The 21,172-nt window shown below is 55.8% G+C and overlaps 5 non-coding genes and 1 pseudogene across 5 annotated transcripts; all 6 read right to left on the minus strand.

The window, feature by feature from the left end:
- Window positions 1-1,554: 1,554 nt before the first annotated feature.
- LOC148806251 (U2 spliceosomal RNA) lies at window positions 1,555-1,745 on the minus strand. Its single transcript, XR_016089663.1, has one exon. It is a non-coding gene; the product is annotated as a U2 spliceosomal RNA (small nuclear RNA).
- Window positions 1,746-2,562: 817 nt separating this feature from the next.
- LOC148806252 (U2 spliceosomal RNA) lies at window positions 2,563-2,753 on the minus strand. Its single transcript, XR_016089664.1, has one exon. It is a non-coding gene; the product is annotated as a U2 spliceosomal RNA (small nuclear RNA).
- An 817-nt stretch (window positions 2,754-3,570) lies between these two features.
- Window positions 3,571-3,773, minus strand: LOC148806253 (U2 spliceosomal RNA; annotated as a pseudogene).
- A 6,062-nt stretch (window positions 3,774-9,835) lies between these two features.
- On the minus strand, window positions 9,836-10,027 carry LOC148806254 (U2 spliceosomal RNA). The gene has a single exon (XR_016089674.1). It is a non-coding gene; the product is annotated as a U2 spliceosomal RNA (small nuclear RNA).
- A 6,678-nt stretch (window positions 10,028-16,705) lies between these two features.
- Window positions 16,706-16,896, minus strand: LOC148806255 (U2 spliceosomal RNA). Its single transcript, XR_016089665.1, has one exon. It is a non-coding gene; the product is annotated as a U2 spliceosomal RNA (small nuclear RNA).
- An 813-nt stretch (window positions 16,897-17,709) lies between these two features.
- Window positions 17,710-17,893, minus strand: LOC148806256 (U2 spliceosomal RNA). Its single transcript, XR_016089693.1, has one exon. It is a non-coding gene; the product is annotated as a U2 spliceosomal RNA (small nuclear RNA).
- Between the last annotated feature and the right edge of the window lie 3,279 nt (window positions 17,894-21,172).

Genomic DNA, 21,172 nt, shown 5'->3' on the forward strand with positions numbered 1-21,172 from the left:
TCCCGGAACAGGCTTATCCAATAAGTCCGCTTTCCAGTCCAAACCCCTTCCCAATCCAGTTCTTTCTTCCCCGGTCCGTGTAAAATCCCGTACTTCTGCAAAAAACCAGCAATGTCTTCCTCCGACACAAAAGGGTCCGGCACAAAGACTGTCAAACGCTGCACATTGTCCGCAAACCAAGGTTCAAATCTGAAGAGGCTCAAAGGAGCCTCTCCTTTCCGTGCTTGCATCTTCTCCCATACATCACGTACCAAAGTCTCGGAAACCAATGTCACGTCAAAAATACCCTTATCACAAAAATCCTGCAAACAAAAAACCTCAGACATTTTTAAACCCAAACACTGCTTCAAAATCAAATCCTTAAACTCATCTCTTTTCCAGATTCCCAGTTCTCCTCGTCGTTGGAGTAAGAAACGGATAGAGTTCTTCCTCCGCTCCTTCCTCAGTCCAAAACGCCCAGCCATTGCTCCAGCCAACTCCAGCCAACGCTCTCAACACTCCGTCCAGGTAAACCGCCGTCGTCGTCGCCGTCTCGTTCTTTCTCCGCACACCGATTCTCCTCGTCAGCACTGCATCAGATCCTCAGCTCCACGCTCCACGATCCTGCTTCAATCCATCCAATCCATCCGGCCTCTCCTCGCCTTCCCGACCCCCTGGACTAAGACCTCGGAATTGCGGGCTTGCCGGCTTAAACCTTGATCTTAGCCAAAAGGCCGAGAAGCGATACCCCCAAAGGCGCGGACCGACGCGCGGGCGTTCCGCTGGCGCACAGTGGCGCAGGCCGACTCTCCTCTGGAGCCCGGGACCCGCGCAGCTGCCGGCCTCCCTGCAGCCAGAGGCCTGCCGCCGGACTCTGCTCCCCCTCTCTCTTGCCTGCCTGCCTTCCTGCCAGTCCCGGGCGGGGGCCCTGCTCTTTGATCTTCTGTCAACGGCCCGACAACGACCGCAGCCGCGGGGGGCGCCAGCCGCCCGGCCTCCTTAGCTTAGGCCCCTCCCACCGGCAGCAGCTGTGCCCAACCAGCTGCAAGCGAAAGCGGACCGCCAGCACCTGCGGGCAGAGGCAAGGGGCAGCTCTCTCTCTCGGGAGGGACGGGGACGCGCGCGCACACACACACGCCTGCCTGCCTGCCTGCCTGCCTGCCTGCCTGCCTGCCTGCGGAAAAAAAAGAAAGAAAAGGTGTATATACTAAGTTTTTTGGAGGGAAAACGCCCGGCTGTCGAAAGGGGCCCGCCTGCAAGGACGGGGACACACACACACACACACACACACACACACACACACACACAAGCCACGCCTGCCTCCCAGGGAAAAGGAGGAAAAAACTAAGTTTTTTGGAGGGAAAACGCACGGGAGCCGAAAAGGGGGCCGGCCTGCTGGCCGAGAGAGTCGAGGCGCGGGAAAGCGCACCGAGGGAGCACGGGAACGGGGAGGGGGAGAGAGAGACACAGAGGCACAGAGACACACGGATGGACGAGAGACGAGACCGGAGAGGAAGGAGCTCCGGTCCACCTCGCTTGCTTGCTAGCTACGTCTGTCTTTTCACCGCTGAGAGAAGGTAGTGCACCGTTCCCGGAGGCGCTGCAATACCGGGCCGATGCGTGGAGAGGACGGAGCAAGCTCCTGATCCAGCTCCCTGTTCCAAAAATCCGTTTAATATGTGGTCCCCCGATGGGGGACGTATCAGATATTAAACTGATAAGAACAGATACTACACTTGATCTTAGCCAAAAGGCCGAGAAGCGATACCCCCAAAGGCGCGGACCGACGCGCGGGCGTTCCGCTGGCGCACAGTGGCGCAGGCCGACTCTCCTCTGGAGCCCGGGACCCGCGCAGCTGCCGGCCTCCCTGCAGCCAGAGGCCTGCCGCCGGACTCTGCTCCCCCTCTCTCTTGCCTGCCTGCCTTCCTGCCAGTCCCGGGCGGGGGCCCTGCTCTTTGATCTTCTGTCAACGGCCCGACAACGACCGCAGCCGCGGGGGGCGCCAGCCGCCCGGCCTCCTTAGCTTAGGCCCCTCCCACCGGCAGCAGCTGTGCCCAACCAGCTGCAAGCGAAAGCGGACCGCCAGCACCTGCGGGCAGAGGCAAGGGGCAGCTCTCTCTCTCGGGAGGGACGGGGACGCGCGCGCACACACACACGCCTGCCTGCCTGCCTGCCTGCCTGCCTGCGGAAAAAAAAGAAAGAAAAGGTGTATATACTAAGTTTTTTGGAGGGAAAACGCCCGGCTGTCGAAAGGGGCCCGCCTGCAAGGACGGGGACACACACACACACACACACACACACACACACACACACACAAGCCACGCCTGCCTCCCAGGGAAAAGGAGGAAAAAACTAAGTTTTTTGGAGGGAAAACGCACGGGAGCCGAAAAGGGGGCCGGCCTGCTGGCCGAGAGAGTCGAGGCGCGGGAAAGCGCACCGAGGGAGCACGGGAACGGGGAGGGGGAGAGAGAGACACAGAGGCACAGAGACACACGGATGGACGAGAGACGAGACCGGAGAGGAAGGAGCTCCGGTCCACCTCGCTTGCTTGCTAGCTACGTCTGTCTTTTCACCGCTGAGAGAAGGTAGTGCACCGTTCCCGGAGGCGCTGCAATACCGGGCCGATGCGTGGAGAGGACGGAGCAAGCTCCTGATCCAGCTCCCTGTTCCAAAAATCCGTTTAATATGTGGTCCCCCGATGGGGGACGTATCAGATATTAAACTGATAAGAACAGATACTACACTTGATCTTAGCCAAAAGGCCGAGAAGCGATACCCCCAAAGGCGCGGACCGACGCGCGGGCGTTCCGCTGGCGCACAGTGGCGCAGGCCGACTCTCCTCTGGAGCCCGGGACCCGCGCAGCTGCCGGCCTCCCTGCAGCCAGAGGCCTGCCGCCGGACTCTGCTCCCCCTCTCTCTTGCCTGCCTGCCTTCCTGCCAGTCCCGGGCGGGGGCCCTGCTCTTTGATCTTCTGTCAACGGCCCGACAACGACCGCAGCCGCGGGGGGCGCCAGCCGCCCGGCCTCCTTAGCTTAGGCCCCTCCCACCGGCAGCAGCTGTGCCCAACCAGCTGCAAGCGAAAGCGGACCGCCAGCACCTGCGGGCAGAGGCAAGGGGCAGCTCTCTCTCTCGGGAGGGACGGGGACGCGCGCGCACACACACACGCCTGCCTGCCTGCCTGCCTGCCTGCCTGCGGAAAAAAAAGAAAGAAAAGGTGTATATACTAAGTTTTTTGGAGGGAAAACGCCCGGCTGTCGAAAGGGGCCCGCCTGCAAGGACGGGGACACACACACACACACACACACACACACACACACACACACAAGCCACGCCTGCCTCCCAGGGAAAAGGAGGAAAAAACTAAGTTTTTTGGAGGGAAAACGCACGGGAGCCGAAAAGGGGGCCGGCCTGCTGGCCGAGAGAGTCGAGGCGCGGGAAAGCGCACCGAGGGAGCACGGGAACGGGGAGGGGGAGAGAGAGACACAGAGGCACAGAGACACACGGATGGACGAGAGACGAGACCGGAGAGGAAGGAGCTCCGGTCCACCTCGCTTGCTTGCTAGCTACGTCTGTCTTTTCACCGCTGAGAGAAGGTAGTGCACCGTTCCCGGAGGCGCTGCAATACCGGGCCGATGCGTGGAGAGGACGGAGCAAGCTCCTGATCCAGCTCCCTGTTCCAAAAATCCGTTTAATATGTGGTCCCCCGATGGGGGACGTATCAGATATTAAACTGATAAGAACAGATTTTTTTTTTTTTTTTTTTTATGTTTTATTAGAAATCAGTAAAAAACAGTGCTTTCAAAAGTTTACTCTACCCTCCACCTTTACACCCATGTGATCAAGTCCTTCCATCTTTCGCGTGCTGCGGCGAATCCCCATCGGAGGACGTCCCACCGGATCTTCCGTGAGACGTCCCTCTTGACTCTCCTCAAGATGGCCGGCACTGACCTCTCCACGCCGTGTTTGACCAGCTCTGACCTCGCGTCCCACACGTGGAGCTTGGTCAGGCTGATCAGGAGCCACAGGAGAAACGCCGCATTCCATTTTCGGGAACCAGCCACGCCCTTCATCACCGTGTTCAGAGTCAGGAGGGACCCCAGGCCTACCTGTGCGTAGAGGTGCTGGCTGGACTTCCACACCCTCTGCACGAACCCGCACTCCCAAAAGACATGATTTACTGTTTCTTCCCCTGTGCAGCCGTGCCTCGGGCACTGGCTCTTCTTTGACAAGCCATGCGAGCACATGACGGCCCTGACCGCCATTCGACCCCACACGCCGAGCCAGTTCAGGTCCTTTAGTCTGTTATCCAGGCCCTTTGGCTGGGCCTGCTGCCAGATGTCACTGGGCACACCCAGGAGCGCTGGCCTGTCCAGTGCTGTGACCACCTGGTACATCTTCCTATGGCTCAGCGCGATGTCTTTGTCCCGTACCTCTGGATGTGCCCTCAGCCACTGCACTGCGTGTCGGTAGTGCAGTGGGAGCCGCTCGGCCTTCGGGGTCGTGTTGCTCCATGCGGCCAGGTGTCTCATGCTCGCTGCCAGCCAGAGGCTCACGAACCGGCCACACAGGTGGGGCGGGTTTCCGTGCAGGATGACGCACAGGTTGGCAACGAAAACACAGTCCAACTTCACTGGGAAGTTTGGGATCCCTCTGCCTCCTTCCATGGTAGGTCTGCACATGTCTATCCGGCGAATCCGTTCGTATGAGTGGCCCCAAACGAATGCAAAGACTGTTCTTACCAGTTCCTTCCTTTTCCTTTTAGGTAGGGGGTACACTACTGCCAGGTGGAGAAGCAAGGGCAGGATCTCCACCTTCAGCACCAGCGCCTTCCCTATCCATGTCAGGGATCGATGCTGCCAAAGGCCCAGCTTCTGCCTGATCTTCCGGAACCTGGCCTCCCAGTTCAGCCCTGAGGGGTCCAGGGTGTGAAATAGGACCCCCAGGATTTTCACCGGGCCGGCTGTCTCTTTCAGTCCTCCGGTGATCTCCGGTGCATACGGCCAGGTTCCAAAAAGCTTCACCAGGCTCTTGGCGCGATTCAGTTGGGCGCCGGTGCCTCTGGAGTAGGCCTCCACGATGTCCAACACTCTCCCCAGACTCCTGTCAGAACTGAGGAAGAGTGTCACGTCATCCGCGTAGGCCGCGGTTTTAGCTTCCTGCCCACCTCCACCTGGCACTTTAATTCCCTCCACTCCGGGATCCTTCCGTAAGGGATCCAGCAGCAGCTCAAGAAAGATGACATACAGCAGGGGCGAGAGTGGACATCCCTGTCGCACACCACACCTTACCGGAATCCTCCTCCCTACTGCTCCGTTGACTCTTACCCGGGACGTGGCGCCGTTGTAGAGCGCTTCGATCCACCTGACGAAAGCGTCAGGCAGACCCTTCCTCCTTAGGAGTGCCCACAGGGTCTCATGGTGGACCCGGTCGAACGCCTTCGCCTGATCTAGGCTCACCAGCATGAGCGGCAGGCCTCTGTCCTCCACCCAGGCGATGGTGTCCCGGATCAGCTGCAGGTTCCAGCTGATCTTCCGGCCTGCCACGCCACATGTCTGGTCCGCCCCGACCAGCTCCGGCATCACCGTTCTCAGACGGCCGCCCAGCACCCTGGCCAAGATCTTATAGTCCGTGCACAGGAGCTGGATCGGCCTCCAGTTTCCCAGGTCCGCCTTGTCTCCTCCCTTGTAGATCAGGGTCACGACGCCGGTCTTCATAGAGAGGCCCAGTTCATTGCTGCCCAGGGCCTCATTAAAGACCTGCACCAGAAAGGGCTCTAGCTGGTCCCAGAAGGTGCGGTAGAACTCCGCTGGTAGGCCGTCGACTCCGGGGACGGTCCCCTTCTTCAAACCAAACAATGCTGTCTTGATTTCCGCCCCCGTCACAGGCCCGACCAGCGAGGCGGGATCGTCCACCGCCTTCTCAACACCCTCCAGGAGCCTCTCCTTGGTGCTGGCGTCGATCTCCTTCTCCTGGAACAAGGTAGCGTAAAACCCTGTGGCACACTCCAGCATCCCGGGTAAGTCCGTGACTGCAGTCCCATCTTCGCGCCGCAAGCTTTCGAAGCAGCAGCGCTCCTGCTGCCTCCTCACGGCGCTGAAGAATTGGGGAGAGCACTGTTCTTCTCCCTCCTTCCAAACTCCCCGCAGCCTGAAAAGAAAGTTCTTTGCTCTCTGCAGCCACGTGTCTCTCAGCAGGCTCCTGACGATGGCAATCTTCTCGCCGTTGAAGGCGCCCCCCTGGTTCAGCTGCTCGTACAGTGCTTCTAGCTCCTCTTGGAGCTGGGCGCACTGGCGTTCCTCCAGACTCCGCCGGATCCAGCAGTATCGCCTGGTGACCGTCGCGAGAGTCTGTTTACACGATTCCCACCAGTGCACCGCCGAGCTAAAGAGCTCTCTTCTCCTCCCTAGGTCTTTCAGCACTGTCCCAATCTTCCTCCGGTATCTCTCCTCTTGTAGAACTTGTTTGTTCAGCTTCCAGTACCCAGCCTGGAAGCGCGGGTCCTCAACACCGAAGGAGATCGTGAGCAGCTGGTGATCCGAGAACCAGGTAGGGGTCACTTGCCTGCTCAATGTTGTCCACTTCACAGTAGAGAGGATGTAGTCGAGGCGTCGAAAACTTCCTCTCCCGTTGTCCCAGGTGTGGTGTGCAACGTTCTGAAACCCGTCTCGAAGGCCGAAATCTGCGATCAAGGACCTCAACAGATGAACTCCCTGGCCGTGCGGGTCTCCCAGGTCGATGTTGAAGTCGCCGCCGACAATCAGCTCCCTGTTGGTATACAGCACGGGCTCCAGGTCTTTCAAAAGGGAGCCCTGCTGTCTTCTGTCTGCTGGGGCGTACACGCTGACTAACCTTATCTTCACTCCCCTCCAGGTTCCGTCCACCACCAGCAGACGTCCGGGAATCACTGAGCTGACTGTTTGGGCGGCGAACCCTGGCAAGCCGCACAGGATACCCACGCCAGAAGAGTTCACCCCTCCGACGCTCCACCACGAGGGACCCCTCCTCCACTCCCTCTGAAGGGTCCTCACGTCGTCGAGGTCCTTGAGATGGACTTCCTGCAGAAAGGTCACATCCAACTTCCTTCGAGACAGGTAGGAAAACACTGCCACTCTCTTCTCCTGCTTCCTCAGACCCCTCACGTTAGCTGTTGCAACTGTGAGGGTCATGGCGGGTCTTGAGGGAGACTGTCACTCTCCATTCCCTCCGAGCGGCTGGAATCCGGAGAGCTCGCCGTCCCTGCTGTACTTCCTGAGCTGCCATCCTCCGTGTCCATGAACTGGACTGGGGTATCCGGGGCCTCTTGCTCGGGAGTAAGCGGTGCAGGCAGGCAGGCGACTACAGGGCTGCCTTCGTCTGTCACGTTGCCCGACACTGAAAAGACGGCCATCGGTACCGCCCCTGACCCCTGCCCTGGGGGGAGAGATTCCGAGGTGCTTTCGGCCTCAGAGTCGCTCAAGGCCGACGAGACTCCCTCCTCCTCTTCCATCCCCTCAGAGTCTGCGAGGTCTCCCGGGTCTTCCTCCTGGCCTTCCTCCTCGACCGTCTTCTTCTTCTTCTCCTGCGTCTCTTGCCGGCGTTTTCCTGCCCGCAGCCTCTTCGTCTTCCTCTTCTGCCCCGCGCTCTGCAGGGCCACCATCCCCTCCTCCTCTGCTGGCGCCGGTGCAGGCGCAGTTCTTCCCCCGCCCATCAGGGGGCGCCCCTTCTTCACCACTTCCGCCCAGGTTCCAGCCCTTCCGTCCGCTCCCCGCGATGTTCCCGGTCGTTCGCTGTCCGATCCCCGGGCTGCTTCCCGCTGCTCCATGTCTGAGCCCCATGATGTTCCTGGACCCTCACCATCCTCCGCTCCCTGGCTCTCCTCCTCCTCCTGTTCCCGTCCCTGTTTCCGTCCTCCCCTCTTCTCTCCCTTACCGAGGGGCCTGCTGCTCGTCGGCCGGCCTTCCCTCTCGCTGTCCTCGTCCGCCTGCCTGATCCACTCCTTAACCGCCTTCTCCGTGGCCGCCTTCTCCGTGGCCGTTCTCTCCTTGGCCGTCTTCTCCGTGGTCGCGCCCCTCTTGCTGCACTGCCGGAAAAGGTGGCCTCTGTCCCCGCACAGGGAGCACTCCTTCACCTGGCAGTCTCGGGTATGGTGTCCCGGGCGGCCGCACTTCCCACATTTCTCCGCCGTACATGCCCCCTCACGGTGCCCGGTGGTCCGACACTTCCTGCAAAATTCAGGCTGGTCCCAGTAAAACATGTACCCCCTACCTCCTCCGATTGCGAACGTAGCCGGTGGGTGGCTGTATCCATCCTTTGTTGTTGGGTCCCGTCGCAGTTCCACCAGGTACCGACGCTTTCCCGTCCACACAGTGCGTGTGTCGCTGAGCACCAAAGGCCCAGTTCTCACATCCACATACCTGCTTAGGAAGGTAGTCACGTCGGCATCCGTCACAAAGGGATCAAACATGTGCAAAACCACCCACCTCTTACTGTCGCTCTGCAATCCACCACACTCATACTCCCGGAATCCGCCGCTCTTAATGATATCGTTGCATTTTCCTACCATTTTCTTGTGGATGTCCGCACTGATGAAGGTGGTGTCGATGAACTTCTGTGGCTGGTTCCCCTGCACGCACTTGATATCCGCCGCCTTTAGCCCCAAAGCACCGAACAGAACATCGTCCTCAAACTGCTCCCTTCCCGGTGGTGCCGTCTCCGGTTTCCAATGGAAGCGGAGGGTCCACTTGATGCTGGGGTCCTTCCCAGCCCTCCTCGCCTCTCCTGGCTCTGCAGCCATGGTTGGTGCAGCCTTTCGGCCGCCAAACAGCCAGGGAATGCAAAGCCGGGTAAAAGAAAATCAAAAGTTCCGACGTCCAAAGGCAAAAAACGTAATCCAAAGGCAATCCGGGTCAATCCAAGGCAATCCAAAACGCGTCTCCGCAGTGCTGTCCTCTCGGTCTCCTCTCACGGTCTCTCCGCCGCCGCCCTTCTCGTCCCCCAGCCAAGTCTTCAAGCCGCGGGCCTGCCACGTACTTTTCCGATCTTAGCCGAAAGGCCGAGAAGCGATACCCCCAAAGGCGCGGACCGACGCGCGGGCGTTCCGCTGGCGCACAGTGGCGCAGGCCGACTCTCCTCTGGAGCCCGGGACCCGCGCAGCTGCCGGCCTCCCTGCAGCCAGAGGCCTGCCGCCGGACTCTGCTCCCCCTCTCTCTTGCCTGCCTGCCTTCCTGCCAGTCCCGGGCGGGGGCCCTGCTCTTTGATCTTCTGTCAACGGCCCGACAACGACCGCAGCCGCGGGGGGCGCCAGCCGCCCGGCCTCCTTAGCTTAGGCCCCTCCCACCGGCAGCAGCTGTGCCCAACCAGCTGCAAGCGAAAGCGGACCGCCAGCACCTGCGGGCAGAGGCAAGGGGCAGCTCTCTCTCTCGGGAGGGACGGGGACGCGCGCGCACACACACACGCCTGCCTGCCTGCCTGCCTGCCTGCGGAAAAAAAAGAAAGAAAAGGTGTATATACTAAGTTTTTTGGAGGGAAAACGCCCGGCTGTCGAAAGGGGCCCGCCTGCAAGGACGGGGACACACACACACACACACACACACACACACACACACACACAAGCCACGCCTGCCTCCCAGGGAAAAGGAGGAAAAAACTAAGTTTTTTGGAGGGAAAACGCACGGGAGCCGAAAAGGGGGCCGGCCTGCTGGCCGAGAGAGTCGAGGCGCGGGAAAGCGCACCGAGGGAGCACGGGAACGGGGAGGGGGAGAGAGAGACACAGAGGCACAGAGACACACGGATGGACGAGAGACGAGACCGGAGAGGAAGGAGCTCCGGTCCACCTCGCTTGCTTGCTAGCTACGTCTGTCTTTTCACCGCTGAGAGAAGGTAGTGCACCGTTCCCGGAGGCGCTGCAATACCGGGCCGATGCGTGGAGAGGACGGAGCAAGCTCCTGATCCAGCTCCCTGTTCCAAAAATCCGTTTAATATGTGGTCCCCCGATGGGGGACGTATCAGATATTAAACTGATAAGAACAGATTTTTTTTTTTTTTTTATTATACAAAATACAAAAGAAAACACCGAAACTTCAAATACATCAATTCACAAACACAAGACGAAAATAAAACAATTACACAGCTAAATCAAAAAGGTATCATAATCCCACCCTTATACAAACACAAACCACCCTTTTACTATTCTTCCCACTCAAAAGCAACCCCAAAATCAAATTCAAAACAGATATTCGTACAGAAAATGAGCGACATACTTGGAAATACACAAAACCACAATTTACAGCCCAAACCCTATTTACATGATCCCGCCCTCTATGCAAATTAACCACCCGCCCACCAAATCTCCCAAACAGTCTATTTACAAATTTACAAGGAAACTAGAGGCTCAAAAAATTATTTCCAGTCCCAAATATCTACTATGGATTTCCATTTCTCCTTTGCGGCGTGAAAACCCCATCTCCTTATGTCCCCTTCTACCAACCCTCTTAAGTTCCACAAAAGCCGTCTGTATAACCCATCTACTGTACAAACAGTTCCCCTTTTAACTAACAAATTCCGAGAATTCCACAACTCAAACTTAATTAAACTAACAAGCAACCATAACACAAAACCCATGGTGTTTGTCCTGCTTCCCACCTTCAACCCACGCAAAATAACCCCAGGAAGTATACGGAACGTGGATGACAGACTAGCAAACAAAGGTTCACATTTGTTCCAAGTTCGCTGAGCGAAATTACAGTCCCAGAACACGTGGCTGATGGATTCCACGGCGTGACACCCGGCTCTTGGACACTCCTGCTGCTTCGTCAGCTTGTGTTTGAACAAGACCTCACGGACTGCCAGACGACCCCAAGCAGACAGCCAGTTCAAGTCCATCAGGTGGTGCTGTAGCCCCCTGGGCTGGACTCTCCGCCAGACATCGTTGGGGACGCCTCCTACGAGGCTGGCCTCCTCAGCTTGGGTTACTGCAAAGTAGAGCCGTCTGTGGTTGAGCAGGATCTGGTGGTCTGTTAGCTCAGGGTGCTGCTTCAACCAGTGTGTCGCATGCCGGTAGTGCCACGGGAGGTCGTTCCCATGGGGCAGACTGTTGGACCACTGGGCCAGGCCACGCACGTGTCTTGCTAGCCAGAACCTGACAAAATACTGAAAGGGGTGTGAGACTGGGGAATGCAGAGCAATACACAGGCCAGACACATATATGCAGTTGAGTTTTGCGGGGAAGTTAGGAACCCCCCGTCCGCCTTCTTCCACCGGGCGATACATGTCGACTCTGCGCACGTACTCGTATCTCCCCCCCCACATGAACTTGAAAACCTCCCTTACCAGGTATCTGTTGAAGCGCGCAGGCATGGGATACACGGACGCCAGGTAAACCAGCACGGGCAAGTACACCACTTTCAGGATCAGGACTTTACCCACAAAGGACAGCTGCTTGTTCTTCCAGTGCGTCAGCTGCAGCCGAGCCTTCTCAAGCCTCTGGGACCAATTGCACCGGGCAGCATCCTGAGCCGTGAACAGCACCCCCAGAATCTTAAGGGGGCCTTGACAGATGTCTAGTCCATGCGCCGGTCCGAGTTGTTCTTTCCAAGGCCCGAAGAGCTTAATCTGGCTTTTCCCCTTGTTTAGCCGAGCACCTGACGCGAGGGAGAAGTTCTCGAAGACGTCCAAGGCTGCCTGCAAACTGAGGTAAGAGCTGAGGAATAAGGTCACATCGTCAGCGTATAATGCCACCTTAACTCTGTTCCCTCCACTCCCAGGTACCAGGATCCCGTCGATGGATGGCTCCTTCTGGACTGCCCGCGCATAAGGCTCCATGTACAGCGCAAAAAGTAACGGGGACAGGGGGCAGCCCTGACGCACCCCGGACTCTTGGTGGACCAGCCCTCCCAGGTGCCCGTTCACCAGTACTCTGCTGCCAACCTGTGAGTACAGTATTTTTAGCCAGCCCAGCATGACGGGGCCGAAACCCATCTTCTCCATTACCTGCCAGACAAAAGTGTGTGAGACATTGTCAAATGCTTTTTCGAGGTCCAGGCTGGCGATCAGCAACGGGACGTTCCTGTTTCCGGACCACGCAATCACATCCCGCACTAGCTGGAGGGTCCAGCTGGCACGACGACCTCGAACCCCGCAGGTTTGGTCCCAACCGATCACATGGGCCAGGACCCCCTTCAAGCGATTTACCAGCACTTTGGCAATCAGCTTATAGTCCACACACAACATTTGCAGCGGCCTCCAGTTTCTAAGGTCCGTTGCAGGCCCTTTTTTATACAGCAGTGTAAGGATCCCCTCCCTCATGGACTCGCACATGGTCCTCCTGCGAAAGATTTCCTCCGCCACCTGTAGTACAATTGGGCCTAAGATGTCCCAGAACGTCCGATAAAATTCAGCTGGTAGCCCGTCTTTACCTGGTACCTTGCCAGTCTTCATGCCGAGCAAGGCGTCGCCAAGTTCCTGTAAGCTTATAGGCGCCTCAAGCTGATCTTGGGCTTCGACAGGAATCTGTGCTGTAATATTGCTCAGCAGCCTTGCCCCCATGGCCTCGTCCACTGTCTTTAGGGAGAAAAGACATTGGTAAAAACGCCTCACAGTTTCCAGCATCTCCTCACTGCTAGTTGCTATTTTCCCTTCCGGGGTCTGAATGCCAGCCATCACGCTGCGCTTCTGCCTCTGGCGTATCTGTCGGAAGAAAAAACTGGAACATGTTTCGTGGGTTTGTATGAACTGCGCGTGGGCTCTGAACAGGTAGCTCTTCGCCTTTTGCTCGTGGTAGGCGCGCAGTTCAGCTTTAGCTGCTGAAATCTCTTCAAGGCACACAGACATATCCTTATTACACTGGGAGAACAAGGTGTTTAACCTTTCCTGTAACTCCCTGCCTTTCTGTCGCTCGCGTTTGAGTCTTGCTCGGCAATAAGCTCTGGACTCTGTTCTAATTCTCTTCTTTAGATGTTCCCACCAATCAATCAGGGGGGTGCTCAGATTCCTCTCCTTCCACCAGGTTTGCAGTTTGAACCTCATTGCCCTGATGTACTCGTCCTCTTTTAGGCTCTCCGTATTTAATTTCCACACCCCACACCCAAACTGGCTCTTTAGGTGTGGAAAATGGGCCTCTACGAGAGCATGATCAGAGAAACCTACCGGCTGCACCACCACCATCTCAACAGGTACGTCCAGTGAGGCGAAGACGTAATCGAGGCGCTTTACAGTACCTTGGGCGTTCCTCCACGTGGCCTCTGCTTTCTCCCTTTGGATCCGGTAGGCGCAGTCGTAGAGCCCGAACTGTGTTAGTAGAAGATTGAGCTGCTTTGCTCCTGGGTCCTTCTTATCTCGGAGGTCCACGTTAAAATCACCTCCCATGATGATCCGTTTGTTGGTAAGGCAAACAGGATAAAGTTCTTTAAAAAAATCCGCCCGCAAAGCCATCATTGCCGGGGCGTACACGCACACGCACCGAAAGCAACTCTCACCCAAACAGATATCCAGATAAAAAACTCTTCCAGGCACTACATTCACACACTTCTCCACTATAAAATCATGATTACCAAATAAAATGCCGACTCCCGAGGAGTGGACGCCTCCGATATTCCATCTAGAGTCCCCTCTGTCCCACTCACGAGTGAACTGTATGACGTCCCTTTCATCTCTTAGATGGACTTCCTGTACCAGACAGATATCGAAAACTATGGTTTTCAGGAAAGAAAAAAAGGCCGTCCTCTTTACCAAATTCCTTAAACCCCGAATGTTCAGAGTTAGTATTTTCAACATTGGGGGCCGTTACGGAGAGTCATAGTGCCGGCACACCGACTGCATCAGTTCCATGTATGCGCGACGCACTGGCTCCTCGTCTTTCCCCTGCAAGAATAAGGTGTTAATTTTATCTCCTGTCCGTGTACTGCTCATTGTCACTCCAGTCTGCCTCCCAGTCCGCGACTTCAGCGAACGCCGGAAGCCTGATGGCTGGGGTGGGTACTGCACGTTTCCGTTCTTCCAGGCGCAGCGCTCCATGAACATCACCGGAAAATCCAGATTCACCACCACGTTGCCTGGGCGTCTTTCCACCTCCCTCTCGTACCTCTCTTTCAGATCTCCGTCGCCCGCAAACCATTCCTTAACCAGGTTGTTTAGCGCTATCTTCTTAGCGACTGCGTCCATCTGGTTACAGCCTCTTACCTCCAGAGTTGTGATCTCCTCACCAAAGTGCCCACACCGCACCACGATCCCTGCCGGGGATAGCTGCTGCTTGTTAAAGGTCGAAGGCCAGATCAGTTTGCTGGCCTTTTCGTCCCATTTACAAAATACCTTGAATTTCAAGGGTACCTCTGCGAAAATAAAGACGTCCTGTTCTTTCCTCTGCAGGGCGACACGTGGCTGCATGCATTCCTCAGGGGCTCCTGCCGGGGTCGGGGTCAGCTCAGTCTCTGGAATGACACAGCTCGAAGACATTCCTGGTTCCGCCGTGAGGGGGGGGACTCCCACACCACTTACCTCACCCTCCGTTCCTAATGGCGTGGATTCAGTCTGGGCCAACGAATCTGTGGCCATCGACTCGAGGTAGTCCAGAGGGTCCATGCCCGGTTTTTTCACCAGGAAGGGCGCATAGTGTTCCGCCTTCCTTTTCCCACCCTTCTTGGCCAGGGCAGTGTCCATGGCCTCCGCAGTATCCACTATCTCTCCCCAATCTGACATTTCTTTCTCCGCAGGGGGCACGCTTGAGCCCTCCGCCAACTCTCTCAGTTGCTCAAGCGAGGCGAGCGAGACCCCATCTTCCTCCTCTGCACTCACCGGGACCCCCTCTGCGCTCACCGGGATCTCCGCTTCTTCCTGGCCGTGGCGATCATCTGCTGAGGTAAGTGCTGTTGTCGTCTGCCCGTGATCCGTTTCTTTATGCCCTTGTTCCACCCCCTCAGGTTCCATCTCCTCCTCAGCAGCGTCCGGGACCAGTGACACCGGTGTCGATCTCTCTGCTGGCGCAGCTGCCCTGTCTTCCGTAAGAGGAGCTGCGGTTGCACGCACTGCCAAGGAGCCACCCGTCACTGCTGCGAAACTCCGTGCTTTTATCGGGCATACCTTGTAGATGTGTCCAGAAGCCCCGCACAGATTGCACTTTGGCTCGGCTCTGCACATCAAGGTGCTGTGTCCCACGGTGTCGCATCTTCGGCAGACCTCCGCTTCACAGTCGGCAGCGTAGTGGCCTCTCTGGTTACACCGTCTGCATGCGAAAGGCTGGTCTGGATAGTTCAGGTAACCTGTGTAAGCTCCAATTGAAAAGTGTGCAGGGGGGTGCAAAAGCCCATCCTCTGCGCTGGGGTCTGCTCTGAAACGCACAAGAAACCTTCTTTTGCCGTTCCAGACTCTCTTCCTGTCCATTACTTTTGTCCCTGTATCTTGCACGTCAACAAATCTTTTAAGAAAGTTGACGATGTCTGCTTCCGGGGTGAAAGGATTATTCATATGGACCCATATGGGTCTCGACTCGCGAGCAAACAAAGGTTCGAGATAAAAATGAACAAAAGGTTCCTCCTGTCTGCGAGCAGCCAATGTGGACCATATTTTCGTGCACTGTACCGCAGAAAATAGTGACAAATCAAAAATCCTTTTACCTGGAAAGTTCTGCAGGCAATAGATGTCTTCAGGCTGCAAGGCCAGGTGCTTGAAAAGGACGACGTCCTCGAAAGCGTCTCTCTTGGCAAAATCCTTGTCCGAAGCCTCCTCTCGCAACACGAAACGTACAGTGTGCCTTGGTCTTGCGGTCCTGCTGGAAATCTTCTCCATTCTCAAAGTGGCCGGAGTCCCTTCCGCCACGGAAAAAAATCGCCGTCGCTTAAAAAAGCTGCGCCGTCCGTCTCTTCCCTCCTTTGGCTTCAGAACCCGAGCCGCGGTCAGGCCACGCACACGGGATCTTAGGCCAAAAGGCCGAGAAGCGATACCCCCAAAGGCGCGGACCGACGCGCGGGCGTTCCGCTGGCGCACAGTGGCGCAGGCCGACTCTCCTCTGGAGCCCGGGACCCGCGCAGCTGCCGGCCTCCCTGCAGCCAGAGGCCTGCCGCCGGACTCTGCTCCCCCTCTCTCTTGCCTGCCTGCCTTCCTGCCAGTCCCGGGCGGGGGCCCTGCTCTTTGATCTTCTGTCAACGGCCCGACAACGACCGCAGCCGCGGGGGGCGCCAGCCGCCCGGCCTCCTTAGCTTAGGCCCCTCCCACCGGCAGCAGCTGTGCCCAACCAGCTGCAAGCGAAAGCGGACCGCCAGCACCTGCGGGCAGAGGCAAGGGGCAGCTCTCTCTCTCGGGAGGGACGGGGACGCGCGCGCACACACACACGCCTGCCTGCCTGCCTGCCTGCCTGCCTGCGGAAAAAAAAGAAAGAAAAGGTGTATATACTAAGTTTTTTGGAGGGAAAACGCCCGGCTGTCGAAAGGGGCCCGCCTGCAAGGACGGGGACACACACACACACACACACACACACACACACACACACACAAGCCACGCCTGCCTCCCAGGGAAAAGGAGGAAAAAACTAAGTTTTTTGGAGGGAAAACGCACGGGAGCCGAAAAGGGGGCCGGCCTGCTGGCCGAGAGAGTCGAGGCGCGGGAAAGCGCACCGAGGGAGCACGGGAACGGGGAGGGGGAGAGAGAGACACAGAGGCACAGAGACACACGGATGGACGAGAGACGAGACCGGAGAGGAAGGAGCTCCGGTCCACCTCGCTTGCTTGCTAGCTACGTCTGTCTTTTCACCGCTGAGAGAAGGTAGTGCACCGTTCCCGGAGGCGCTGCAATACCGGGCCGATGCGTGGAGAGGACGGAGCAAGCTCCTGATCCAGCTCCCTGTTCCAAAAATCCGTTTAATATGTGGTCCCCCGATGGGGGACGTATCAGATATTAAACTGATAAGAACAGATACTACACTTGATCTTAGCCAAAAGGCCGAGAAGCGATACCCCCAAAGGCGCGGACCGACGCGCGGGCGTTCCGCTGGCGCACAGTGGCGCAGGCCGACTCTCCTCTGGAGCCCGGGACCCGCGCAGCTGCCGGCCTCCCTGCAGCCAGAGGCCTGCCGCCGGACTCTGCTCCCCCTCTCTCTTGCCTGCCTGCCTTCCTGCCAGTCCCGGGCGGGGGCCCTGCTCTTTGATCTTCTGTCAACGGCCCGACAACGACCGCAGCCGCGGGGGGCGCCAGCCGCCCGGCCTCCTTAGCTTAGGCCCCTCCCACCGGCAGCAGCTGTGCCCAACCAGCTGCAAGCGAAAGCGGACCGCCAGCACCTGCGGGCAGAGGCAAGGGGCAGCTCTCTCTCTCGGGAGGGACGGGGACGCGCGCGCACACACACACGCCTGCCTGCCTGCCTGCCTGCCTGCGGAAAAAAAAGAAAGAAAAGGTGTATATACTAAGTTTTTTGGAGGGAAAACGCCCGGCTGTCGAAAGGGGCCCGCCTGCAAGGACGGGGACACACACACACACACACACACACACACACACACACACACAAGCCACGCCTGCCTCCCAGGGAAAAGGAGGAAAAAACTAAGTTTTTTGGAGGGAAAACGCACGGGAGCCGAAAAGGGGGCCGGCCTGCTGGCCGAGAGAGTCGAGGCGCGGGAAAGCGCACCGAGGGAGCACGGGAACGGGGAGGGGGAGAGAGAGACACAGAGGCACAGAGACACACGGATGGACGAGAGACGAGACCGGAGAGGAAGGAGCTCCGGTCCACCTCGCTTGCTTGCTAGCTACGTCTGTCTTTTCACCGCTGAGAGAAGGTAGTGCACCGTTCCCGGAGGCGCTGCAATACCGGGCCGATGCGTGGAGAGGACGGAGCAAGCTCCTGATCCAGCTCCCTGTTCCAAAAATCCGTTTAATATGTGGTCCCCCGATGGGGGACGTATCAGATATTAAACTGATAAGAACAGATTTTTTTTTTTTTTACATTTATTATAACAATACAAGACAAAATCACAGAACATAAATCACAATCCACCAACGGCAAAACTTATTCCATTAGTCCAACAGCGGTTTCCATTTTTCTTTTGCTGCGTGAAAACCCCACCTACGCACCTCTACTGACAACATCTTATGCAGCTCAAAACGAACCCTCCCACATATTGCCCCAGCCCCTTCCACATGACCATGTTTGACCAGATTGTTTCTCGATCCCCATAACACAAATTTTACTATACTGATTAAAAACCAGATTACAAGGTCACGTCTCACAGATCTTGAAGACCTGCTCCACCGTCTCAGGATTTTATCTCCAGATAGAACAAACCCCGGTTCCAATTTATCAAAAAGGTCCGACATCTGCCCCCACACTGCTTTTGCAATCCTGCAACCCCAGAACACATGAGTGATTGACTCCACCTCTGCACATTGCGGTCTTGGGCAAGTCGCTGAACGAGCCAGCTTATGTCTGTGCATCACCTCCCTTACTGGCAGACGTCCCCACACACACATCCAATTTAAATCTTTGAGCCTGTTATCCAGGCTCTTAGGTTGCACCCTTTTCCATACATCAGTGGGAACCACAACATTGGATCCCTTTTCACTGCTCTTAGCTGTCTTATATAAGAGCCTGTGGGAGATAATCACTGGCCTGTCCGCATCTTTTGCGTACTTCCTTAACCATACGGCCGCATGTTCGTAGAACCATGGTAGGATTTCAGCCTTGGGAACGTCATTCCTCCACACTTCTGAAGGCCTGACGACCCAGGCGAACCAGAGCCGAACAAAGAACTGATGTTTGTATAAGATCTTGTCATCTACCGCTTTACACAGATCGGCCACAAATATGGCGTCTAGTTTAATGGGTAAATCTGGGACTTCTCTGCCTCCCTCACTGATGTCCCTGTACATATCTAGACGCTTCACATACTCATAACCACCCCCCCATACAAAATCAAAAACCATCTTAGTTAAGGAGCGTCTGAAACAAGCAGGCATAGGAAAGACCTTTGCAATGTGCACGAGACTTGGTAAGATGTCACCTTTGAGAACCAAAACCTTCCCTGAATAGGACAGTGATCTTTTTTTCCATAGGCCGAGTTTGCTACTCACCTGGGATAACCGAGTCTCCCAATTCCTTCTTCCAGCCCCTTCCCTATCAAAACACACCCCTAGTATCTTCAAGGAATTCATTTCTAGAGACAGACCTCCTACCACCTCATCCCTGTTACTCCATGGGCCGAAATACTGCACACTGCTCTTATTTCTGTTCAGTCTTGCACCTGTGCATTGGTTAAAGACTTCTATCAGCTCCAGTGCGACTAAAAGGCTTCTGTCTGAGCTCAAAGTTAGGACAACATCATCCGCGTAGGCCAACACTTTAGTTTGGAGGCCTCCGCTTCCCGGGATCACTATACCCTCAACCCTTCTATCTCGTCTTATCATCTCCAGTAGTGGCTCTACGTAGACCACATATAAGATTGGGGACAAAGGACAGCCTTGTCTGACACCCTTGCTTACATCAAAGGGTTCACTCATAAAGCCATTTATGTTGACTCTGGTGGAAGCACCTCCATACAGGGCCTTCAGCCAAGAGATGAAACTGCTGCTGACTCCATAACGATCTAACACATCCCATAAGCATTGATGATCCACCCTATCGAATGCCTTTTCTTGGTCAAGACTGGCTATCAACAGACACTGATGTCTGTCTTCTGCCCAAGCAATAGTATCTCTGAGCAGGCCAAGGTTCCAGTGTAGGGACCTACCCGCCACGCCACAGGTCTGATCCGGCTGTATTACTGATGGCAGGACTTTCTTTAACCTATCACACAATATTTTTGCCAAAATTTTGTATTCGACACACAATAATTGGATAGGCCTCCAATTTTCTAGCCTCTTAGGATCCCCTTTCTTAAATAACAGAGACAAAACTCCCTGTGCCATTGTGTCTCCCAAATCTCCACCATCTAGAATTGCTTGAAAGACTTCAAGCAGCGATGAGCCTATCAAATCCCAGAAAGTCAGGTAAAATTCTACCGGGATGCCATCAACCCCCGGAACTTTCCCAGTTTTCATTCTCCGAGTCGCCCCCTCAGCTTCGGCTAGCTCAATGCGTGTCGCTAAAGCCCTATTTTCCTCCGCACTGACCTTCTTCTCAATGTGCTCCAAACCACCAACCCCCTTTACTGACTCCCCCTCCCTCTTATTAAAGTAAGTAGTAAAGTACTTTACGGCTTCATCCAACATTCCATGCGGAGTACTTACCACCTCCCCCTCTGCAGTAAACAAACTCCCGAATGCTCTTTTAACCCGCTTGGCTTTAACTGATTTAAAAAGCAGACCTGAGACCTCTTCTTGTCCATCCAGAAAGCCGATGCCAGCTCTAATTAAAAGCTCTCTGGGTTGTCTAAGGTAAAGTTCTCTAAGTCGCGCCTTCAGCTCCTGGGCTTTCGAGAAATTAAAATCTACACCTTTGTTTGTCTCCTCATACATGTTTTCCAACTCTTTTTGAAGCCTTCTCACTTCAAAGTTCTTTCTTTGGTTTCGGCGCTTACAATACCGAATTGAGATTTGCTTCACCTGCCACTTAACATACTCCCACCATTGAATTAATGACGGCCACTCTTGTTTCTGTCCTAGCCAAAAGGACCATTTGTCTCTAATTAGCTCCTTGTAACCGTCCTCACTCAGCACGGCTGTGTTTAATTTCCAGTAACCTGGACCAAACTTAACCCCCACACCTTCCACCTCCACCACCAGCAGTTCGTGATCGGAAAAATAAAAGGGTATGACCGAGGCTTTAGCAATCGCCAACCCTCGAGACAAGAACACGTAATCCAATCTTTTGGCGGCCCCTGCTGCATTCCTCCAAGTAACTGGGGGAATCAACCCTACTGCTGCGGGCCCTTTAAAACTAAAACTATCAAAAAGGTCAAAATCCCTCAACAATTTGTTAATTTCTAGGGATCCTGCTGTTCTTTTAATTAGATCTTCATTAAAATCACCGGCAATCACTAGTTTTCTATTAGTCACACACCAGGGGACTAAGTCTGCAAAGAAACCCCCCCTTGATGTCCTATCCGCCGGTGCATAAACGACTATAAATCTCATTTTTGTGTTTAAGTATACCCCATCCACCACAAGAATTCTCCCTGGCCGCACAAAGTAAGTTTCTGTAACATCAATGCGGTTATTCCCAAATAATATACCAACCCCAGAAGAGTGTACTCCCCCCACACACCAAAAGGACTTCCCCGATTCCCAATCTTTAGAGAACCGC

Source organism: Atractosteus spatula, unplaced genomic scaffold (genome assembly GCF_055471065.1).
Source record: "Atractosteus spatula isolate fAtrSpa1 unplaced genomic scaffold, fAtrSpa1.hap1 Scaffold_56, whole genome shotgun sequence".
Lineage (NCBI taxonomy): Eukaryota > Metazoa > Chordata > Actinopteri > Semionotiformes > Lepisosteidae > Atractosteus > Atractosteus spatula.